Genomic DNA, 10,699 nt, shown 5'->3' with positions numbered 1-10,699 from the left:
ACCAAGAAGATGAATCCCTGCCGTCACGAAAGCTTTAAATCGAAATTGAAAGTTGTGGTAGCAGTTGAACATTGGTTTACGTTGCTGCAAGTTACCAGCATGCCAATTTAACTGGCTGTAACGTATATCAGAATTAACTAGCACAACGTTAGGCCTTTGGAAGTCAATCTGATTCGACTAAAAGCACGAGAATATAATTTTTGTTCCGCACGCGAAAAAGTAACGTGCTTGATTAAAACTAGACTATATTCATTCGGATCACAGCGCGTACCGAACCAAAAGTCCTGTACCTGCTGTTACACCTCTAGTATATTATATCTTGGTGTTGATGTACGTACAGTAAGCTAACGTTAGCTAGCTTGCCACCAGTCAGTTAACGTCACCTTTACGTTGTGGCTAGCTTGTTGTGTAGTTGCTGGCTAGCTAGCTGATGTGAGTGACAAGAAGTTGACGTGCTAAATTTGAGCATGAAAATTTGAATATCAAAAATAATAAGGAATTATCTTGTAAATGTGCTCCTATTGTCCTCATGTGATTAGAGACCTGATGACCTTGCATCTGACACATGGACCTTTTTTCTGCCTCAGGTTTTTGCTTATGGAATGGAAGTGTAAGATTTGCAAGTCTTTGTCTGCCACAAAAGGAGATCTACTAAAGCATTACAGACTACAACACGCAACATTTGGTCGTGGGCAATCCCAGCCATGCCTATATGACAGTTGCCCTTGCACATTTAAAACGCAGAGTGCCCATCGCACACATTTGTCCAGACACCATTCATCTGAAGAAAGTCTACGGTCAGGAAACATCTCTGCTTTTAAGTGTTTAGTTTGCAATGCTTGTTCTATAGAGAATGACTACTTTCAGCATATTGAAAATCATCTGAAGAGCCACGAAACCGTCTTTTGTGTATTTGAAGGATGCAACTTTCAGACAAATATATACAATACATTTCTAAAACACAAAAGCAGAAGACACAACTCCTATTCTTTGAGTGACGGCTGCTTGCGTTGTAGCCGAAACGTCGTGAGAATTATTTTATTATGTTTTATTATTATTATTTTATTATTTCCCTTTTACGTGCCTTTACCGAAAGAACCAAGAAGATGAATCCCTGCAGTCACGAAAGCTTAAAATCAAAATATAATAATATTATATTATGATATCATATTATTTTATTATTTTATTACTTTATTATATTATTTTATCATATTATTGTATTATGTTTTATTTGTATTACTTTATTATCTCCCTTCTACGTGACTTTACCGAAAGAAACAAGAAGATGAATCCCTGCAGTAATAAAATATTATTGTATTATGTTATATTTTTATTATTTTATTATTTCCCTTCTACGCGACTTTACCGAAAGAACCAAGAAGATTAATCCCTGCAGTCACGAAAGCTTTAAATCGAAACTTGCTCAGCTTCCCACACAAAGTGTTATCCCGGAGTGATGATGGAGCGAATCAACCTCCCCCCCCCCCCCACCACCACCAGCACATCTCATCGGAGTTGAACTCGAACGCTGCTGATTGCGAGCCACTCGATCAGCCCCTGAACGGTCTGGCCGGTTATTATTTACACGGCGTGATGACACCGTGGATCAAATGGCCTTGTGTTATTTTTTCTCTCTCTCACTCTCTCACTCGCTCTCTCTCCTCCCGCCCCCCCCTTCCCCCCCCCTTTTTTAATTCTCAAATCTATTGTGCACTCATTCGCAATTATCATTAACAAAATCTCATTATGCGCATGACTAATCGGTGGCCTAGGTGCTCATTAAAGGAATTCTCGCAGGAATTGACCGGTGACGAGTCACCTGGCACATGACATTGTGCCATCGGTGCTAAGTTTCGTGTGTAGAAAGTGTCAAATCGTGCGTCATACAGACACACATACATATATAAAGAAACAAAAAAAAAATAACCCGTAAAAACAAAGTTTTTCACTATAAATCCTTTATATGCGTGGCATCGGTTTTATTTTATTATTCATTTCTGTTTTTCTTGAGTAAGAGTTTCATTTTTATCACAATGGTATTTTAAATTAAACATGAATTTTTTTTTTCATAAAAAGTAGAAAATTTTGGAAATTAAATTGTCACGCACAACGAGTCTGTGTGCAAAATGTCAGCGCGATTGGATCACGGGAAATGAGTTAAAAAACGACCGAAAGATTTGTACGGTCGTAAGCAAGCAAGCAAGCAAGTGAACTTAATATAAAGGATTAAAAAAAAAAACTGATTGCATGTCACGCCTCGCTAATTGACATTGAATTCCTGACGTTTGGCTGCTGGCTTGTATCACCCGCCCCACGGCGTCTCTTCTCGACCCACAAAGAAGACGTCCTGATCTTTCACAGCCCCCAAGCGGTTTTTGCTCGGTGGAAATTCCACATTCCCATGGCGGAGGCCAGTCTATCCGAAGGACGATCACCATTGACTTGCCCACTCTCCTGTACTGAGTGTGCACTCCTGTGCACACAAATGTAACGACTCCAGGAGATTCATCTTCTTGGTTCTTTCGGTAAAGTCACGTAGAATGGAAATAATAAAACAATTAAAATAAAACATAATAAAATAATTCTCACGACGTTTCGGCCACAACGCAAGCAGCCGCCCTAAGGTGGAGAGCAGGTCTGTCGAGTAGACAGAGTCTGAATTCAGACTACTCGACAGACCTGCTCTCCACCTGAGGACGGCTGCTTGCGTTGTGGCCTAAACGTCGTGAGAATAATTTTATTATGTTTTATTTTATTATTTTATTATTTCCATTCTACGTGACTTTACCGAAAGAACCAAGAAGATGAATCCCTGCAGTCACGAAAGCTTTAAATCGAGACTCCAGGAGACACTGGCTTTTGATGATTCTTTATCGAAGACGCGTTCGCTTGACAGGCGAAGACCCCGACTCCATCAGCAGCCCCGAGTCTCTCCTATCGACCCCTTTTATCCCCCAGCGTGGCCATCTTCCTTGACCCTTGGACACGCCCCTTCTCTCGAACCCTCTCGCTGGCTCTCGATCTTTGATCCGCACCTATCACCTTCTATCACTTGGCCACAGCCCCCTGTTCTCGATTCTTCTCGTAGACCCCCAGACCGTTCACCCTGTCTGTCCCTTAACCATAAGTCGCAAACGGGTTTTGATTCCTTACCCGTACCCGTACCCGGCCGCACCAGGGTCGCAAACGGGTACCCGTACCCGTACTCTACCCGATACCCGGTTACCCGTACCCGGCCGGGTATCGGGCAGGGTACGGGTACCCGATTGCGACCTCTGGGATGAAGCCATGTTGCAGGCGCGGGTGGGTTGATTCTAGGAACTTGAATTGTGAGAAGAGACAAGACGTTGGGAAATGAGTGACAAACGGTTACTCACCGGTGACTCACGGTCTACCCTGCTGGGTACGGGTAGCTGGGTATCGGGTAGGGTACGGGTATCGGGTACCCGATTGCGACCTCTGCCCTTAACCCGTCATTACCCCCTGTGGCCCCCTAGTCTCTTCCCATGATAATTCCCCCGTCATTATCCCCTCAACCAAAGGTCAAACCCGACGTAACATCGACTCCCCCATACAATTTTAAATAGTCTAAAGCCCTTTGTCAATTCACTGCTGCATGAAGACATGCCTCCTGCCGTGTCTGCCATGGGGGTTATTTGACCACTCTGGTCAGTTAGTTTTGGGTACCCAAGATTACCGGCACAGATACCACACGCCACTGATGTTAGCCGTGGCCATGAATCAGACTCAGGTTGCCGGGGTTCATAGCGCAGTGGGCTAACCACTGCGCCACCGCTCCACACCAATATCATTTAGGTTGAAAGCTCAGTTCTTTAGAACTGTTTTTGTGCGTTTAGTTTCCCCCCCTCCACACATCCGATGAGCACGGTTGACTATGTACATTGCGAAAAAAGTTCAAAGTACTGTACATACATAGACTCACACCGAGACCCAGACTCACACAGAGACCCATAGACTCACGCAGAGACCCGGACTCACACAAAGACCCATAGACTCACGCAGAAACCCATAGACTCACACAGTGACCCATAGACTCATACAGAGACCATAGACTCACACAGACACACAGACTCACGCAGAGACCCATAGACTCACACCCAGATCCATACTCACACAGAGACCCATAGAATTACACAGAGACCCATAGAATCACACAGAGACCCATAGACTCACACAGAGACCCATAGACTCAAACAGAGACCCATAGACTCATACAGAGACACACAGACTCACACCGAGAACCAGACTTACGCAACGACCCATAGACTCACACAGATACCCATAGACTCACATAGAGACCCATAGACTCACACCGAGACCCAGACTCACGCAGAGACCCATAGACTCACACAGAGACCCATATACTCACACAGAGACCCATAGACTCACACAGAGACCTATAGACTCACGCAGAGACCCATAGACTCACAGAGAGACCCATAGACTCACACAGAGACCCATAGACTCACACAGAGACCCACAGACTCACACAGAGACCCATAGACGCACACAGAGACCCATAGACTCACACAGAGACACACAGACTCACACAGAGACCCATATACTCACACAGTGACCTATTGACTCACACAAAAACCCATAGACTCACACAGAGACCCATAAACTCACGCAGAGTCCCACAGACTCACACAGAGACCCACAGACTCACACAGAGACCCACAGACTCACACAGAGACCCATAAACTCACGCGGAGACCCATAGCCTCACACAGAGACACACAGACTCACACAGAGACCCATAGACTCAAACCGAGACCCATATCCACACAGAGACCCATAGAATCACACAGAGACCCATAGACTCACACAGAGACCCATAGACTCACACAGACACCTATAGACTCACGCAGAGAACCACAGACTCACGCAGAGATCCATAGACTCACGCAGAGACCCACAGACTCACGCAGAGTCCCACAGACTCACACAGAGACCCATAGACTCACACAAAGACTCACATACTCACACAGAGACCCACAGACTCACACCGAGGCCCACAGACTCACACAGAGACCCATAGACTCACACAGACACCTATAGACTCACACAGAGACCCATAGACTCACGCAGAGATCCATAGACTCACGCAGAGATCCACAGACTCACACCGAGACCCATAGACTCACACAGAGACCCATAGACTCACACAGAGACCCATAGACTCACACAGACACCTATAGACTCACGCAGAGAACCACAGACTCACGCAGAGATCCATAGACTCACGCAGAGACCCACAGACTCACGTAGAGTCCCACAGACTCACACAGAGACTCATAGACTCACACAAAGACTCACAGACTCACACAGAGACCCACAGACTCACACCGAGGCCCACAGACTCACACAGAGACCCATAGACTCACACAGACACCTATAGACTCACACAGAGACCCATAGACTCACGCAGAGATCCATAGACTCACGCAGAGATCCACAGACTCACACCGAGACCCATAGACTCACACAGAGACCCATAGACTCACACAGAGACCTACAGACTCACACAGAGACCCATAGACTCACACAGAGACCCATAGACTCACACAGAGACCCACAGACTCACACAGAGACCCATAGACTCACACAGAGACCCATAGACTCACACAGATACCCACAGACTCACACAGAGACCCATAGATTCACACAGAGACCCATAGACTCACACAGACACCTATAGACTTACACAGAGACCCACAGACTCACGCAGAGATCCACAGACTCACACAGAGACCCACAGACTCACACAGAGACCCATAGACTCACACAGACACCTATAGACTCACACAGAGACCCACAGACTCACACAGAGACCCATAGACTCACACAGAGACCCATAGACTCACACAGAGACCCACAGACTCACACAGAGACCCATAGACTCACACAGAGACCCATAGATTCACACAGAGACCCATAGACTCACACAGAGACCCATAGACTCACACAGAGACCCATAGACTCACACAGAGACCCATAGACTCACACAGAGACCCATAGACTCACACAGAGACCCACAGACTCACACAGAGACCCATAGACTCACACAGAGACCCATAGACTCATACAGAGACCCACAGACTCACACAGAGACCCATAGATTCACACAGAGACCCATAGACTCACACAGACACCTATAGACTTACACAGAGACCCACAGACTCACGCAGAGATCCACAGACTCACACAGAGACCCACAGACTCACACAGAGACCCATAGACTCACACAGACACCTATAGACTCACACAGAGACCCACAGACTCACACAGAGACCCATAGACTCACACAGAGACCCATAGACTCACACAGAGACCCACAGACTCACACAGAGACCCATAGACTCACACAGAGATCCATAGATTCACACAGAGACCCATAGACTCACACAGAGACCCATAGACTCACACAGAGACCCATAGACTCACACAGAGACCCATAGACTCACACAGAGACCCATAGACTCACACAGAGACACGTTGCGTCTCAACTCTATGCTCCCTGCCTTCGTGAACCCGTACAGGGCCAGCGTGGTAAGGGGCCGTCCATAAATGACGTCACGCACCTGGGGGGGTCAGACATTTGTGACGATGTGTGACGAGGGGGGGGGTGAGAAATGTGACATCACATAAAAATGCGCAACTTTAAATAAATATAGACACGTTCTACTTAATTAAATATACTTTGTAATAAATGTTTTCTCCTACAACATCAAAGTGCAACGCCACATTAAATACGCACTACAATGACAATAGTTCAAAGCGATTTGAAGCATTCTTTTTTTGGGGGGGGGGGGGCAGAGCTTTGTGACGTCATATTTGAGGGGGGGGGTTGACTTTTTGTGACGTCATGTGACGAAGGAAGGGGGGGGGTCAAAATCGTCCAAAATCGCGTGACGTCATTTATGGACGGCCCCTAATGGTTATCACACCGCCAGCCCAGCAATAGTTATAACAACACTAAAAGTTATAACAACATCAGAGTGCAGCGCCACATTAAATACGCACTACAATTGTAATGCGGTTGTAAACGGCCCTTCTGAGGTGCCGTCAGGGGGGGAGGAGTTAGGTCACGTGGGGGGAGAGGGGTTGAGTATAGAAGGAGGGGAACCGGAAGAGCAGGGGGAGTGACGGGGAGCCAGGAAAAGAGGAAGGCCACGTAGGGCGAAGCGGGGTGTGGCGAGATCGCCACGAACACGGGGGGAGCGAGGATCGGCACCGTTGGCCAGCGGTGACCGACCCGAAGCAGCGAGGAGGCTGCAGTCAGCAGCGGGGCTGCACAGAGAGAGTGGGCAGCGGGTCTGCATACAGTGACAGCCAGAGGGTCTGCACATAGGGGTAGCAGCGAGTCTGCAGGGAGGAGGTTATAGTAGATGAAGCAGAGAGTCAGAGGGGAGAGGAAGCTATAATAGCAGTGAATAGCCGGGGGCTACAAACACAGGAGTTATAACAGAGTGCCGTGTGGGTAAAGACGTGAACCTGAATAAAGACACGAAGACAGAAAGAAGTGTTCGAGTCCTTTTATTACACTGGAGTCAGAAGTGAAACGGCATGGCGAAACAACTGAGGAAGAAGAATATCCCATCTCCGGCGTCGGCTTCATCATCGGACGACGACGATCTTCCTCCTGAGGTCGGCTTCACTTCGGCGGAGGGAGAGATCCGTGAAGGCCCGGGTGTGGAGGAGGTTGCCACTGCGCCCGACCCATCTGTGTTGAAGGACGAAGATTTAAGATGGACCCGGATGGCGGAGCAACTGGCGACCCTAAAAACCGTCATCACGGAGTTGTGTGACCTTGTCACGCCAAGGGCGGCGTTGGAAGGTGATGGTGGTGATCGGCAGGAGCCCGGGTCGTCTTCGATGGCGCCGCCATCGACCACGCAGCGTGAAGACGCCATCTTGGGCGTGGCGCACCACGGAAGGCGGGAAGCCGCCATCTTGGGGCCGCCACGAAGATCGTCCGCCATCTTGGCGACACCGCGTTGCGACGCCTTGCTGAACTTGCCGCCGGAAGAGTCGGTGACGGACGGAAGCAGGCCAAGGAGCCGCAGTCGTCACCTTACAACTGTTAAGGAGTTCTCCATCGGGGGCGATTGGAGTGCGTTCGCTTGTCGATTTTTGGCGGCGGTACGAACGGCAAGGTGGACGGACGCCGAGGCGCTGGAGGTGCTTCCGACTCTCCTTGACGATGAGTCTGTTCGTTTTTTTCGCTCTATAAAAGCTGCGAAGAAGAAAACATTGCGTGGAGTGTTCGACGAAATGGCGGACGCGTACGAGCCACCGGATGACGCCCATCGCCGCTTCGTGCAGCGGCAACGCGCACCGGAGGAGTCGCCTGTAGCGTACAGGGGCGCCGTGCTGGAACTCGCGATGGCCGCTTACCCGGAGACGGAGCCTGACCTGCTGGAACCTCTCATCTTGGGGAAGATGTTGGAGTTATCCCGGGATCTGGGCATTCCTATGCCGGCTTGCGGTCACGAGAAACTCACGTCCCGGACCGCGGCTAAGTGTTTGGACGCCCAGTTCAGTCTCCGCCGCTGGAAACAAGTCACGGCGTGGACGGGCGGTCCTGTCGTCGATGGGGGGGCCGTAGGGTGGGACCCTACAAAGGCCGTGTACGTGCCGGATGCGACCGGCCCAAAGGAGCTGTCGGCCGCCTCCACTCCGTGGCCGGCTCGAAGCGAGCCGGGGCCGCGGGCTCCGCCGCCGGCGCGGCCACGTCGGGACGGGGTGCCTGCTGCGCGCCGACCCGACGTCGACTGTTTCCGCTGCGGCCGTCGGGGCCACTATGCCAGGGACTGCTGGGCCCGGGTTCCGGGGCCGCCCCAGCAGGAGGCCTCGATCGCGGACGTCCCAAAGAAAGACCCTCCGGCACAGGCAAGTCGGTGCGCACCAGACACCCGGCAAGGCCTGACACCTCACTCATCGCCGTTGTTGTGCGACGCGGATGTTCTAAAATATGGGAGGCCAGTATCTGCGCCTTGTCGCTCGATAACGCAGTGGCGTAAGTTGGCTCGGCGGGTTGTCGCGGCCGCTACAGGTTCGTCCACTGTACCGGGGTCGATCCAAGGGGTGGACGTGCGTATTTTGGTGGATTCCGGGGCGTCCGCGACCATTATTTCGGATGTCATATTCCATCTTTTGAACATCCCACCGGGGGCCGTGAGGCCGGCTTACGCTTCCTGCATCGCTGCGAACGGGGGTAGTATGGGCATCGTGGGACAGGTGGACGCTAATATTTCTATCGGGGGGGTCTCGGCCTCGGGCGTTGTGTTAATTTCGAGGTCCCTGGCGGTTCCTTGCTTGTTGGGCACGGATTTTTTGGCTAAGATGCCCATTTTAATTAGAATCAATGAAAATTGCATTGAACTGCCAGGGGGCCGCAAATTGGCGTTTTTACAGTCCACCTGGGGGCGACCGGCTCCGGTTGCCCAGGTGCAGGCGTTATCGGAAGTTTCAGTTGATATTCCACCTGGCTCGCAGATGCTCATTCCCCTACGATACCGGAAGCCGGTTCCGGGTCGGCAGAGTGCTTGTGGAATTTTGCTGTCGCCGTCCGCCGCTGTTACGGGCGGATTGGCACTGGTGGGGGCGCAAACCATTGTCCGTCCGGATCAGCGCCCGTTTTTGCAGGTGTTAAATGCGACTTCTGAAAGCGTGTGTGTGCCGGCTGGTACCGTTGTGGCACACGCCACTACGGCGTTTACGGCTCAGAGTGACATTCCGGACGGGGGGCTGGTAGGTGGTGTTTCACACGACGGAGGGGTGGACGATCGTTGGATCGCCGAATTATGTGCGGAAAATTCGGCCCTTTCCGCTGAGCAGCGTTGTGCGATTCATAAATTATTAGCGAGCTATTCCGATGTGTTTAGCTCGGACGATTTGGACTTGGGACGCACCTCGCTGCTCTCTCATCACATCGAAACGGGGGACGCGGCCCCTATCCGCTTGAACTCGCGTCGGATGAGTCCGGCTGAGCGTGAGCACGTTCGAGGGGCAGTGGAAGACATGTTGAAAGCGGATATTATATCTCCGTCTAATAGCCCGTGGGGTGCGCCTGTCGTGTTGGTTAAAAAGAAAGATGGTAAATTACGATTTTGTGTGGATTTTCGGAAGTTAAATAAAGTGTCGGTGGCAGATGCGTATCCCCTGCCGCGTATGGACGATTCTCTCGACGCCTTGTCAGGGGCTAAGTTTTTTTCAACGCTAGATCTCTCTTCGGGCTTCTGGCAGCTTCCCCTTGACGAGCCCTCGCGGGAAAAGACAGCGTTCCGTACGCCGCAGGGGTTGTTCCAATTTAACTGTCTGCCGATGGGGTTGAATGCAGCCCCTGCCACCTTTCAGAGATTGATGGAGTTGGTATTGACGGGGTTGCAGTGGGAGACATGTCTCATTTATTTAGATGATATTATTGTCTTCAGCCGCACATTTGATGAGCATTTATTGCGGTTGGAGGCCGTTTTTGCCAGAATGCGTTCTGCTAATTTGAAATTCAAGCCTAAGAAATGTCATCTACTGCAACGTTCCGTTCGATACTTGGGACATATTGTTAGTGCGGACGGGGTGGCCACGGATCCAGAGAAAACTGCGTGTGTCCGGGATTGGGCAACCCCCGCCACGGTGGGTGATGTGCGTCGGTTTTTGGGGTTCGCCTCATATT

This window comes from Lethenteron reissneri, chromosome 57 (assembly GCF_015708825.2).
Source record: "Lethenteron reissneri isolate LAM-NWPU_2019-01 chromosome 57, ASM1570882v1, whole genome shotgun sequence".
NCBI lineage: Eukaryota > Metazoa > Chordata > Hyperoartia > Petromyzontiformes > Petromyzontidae > Lethenteron > Lethenteron reissneri.
This window is presented reverse-complemented; position numbering follows the sequence as displayed.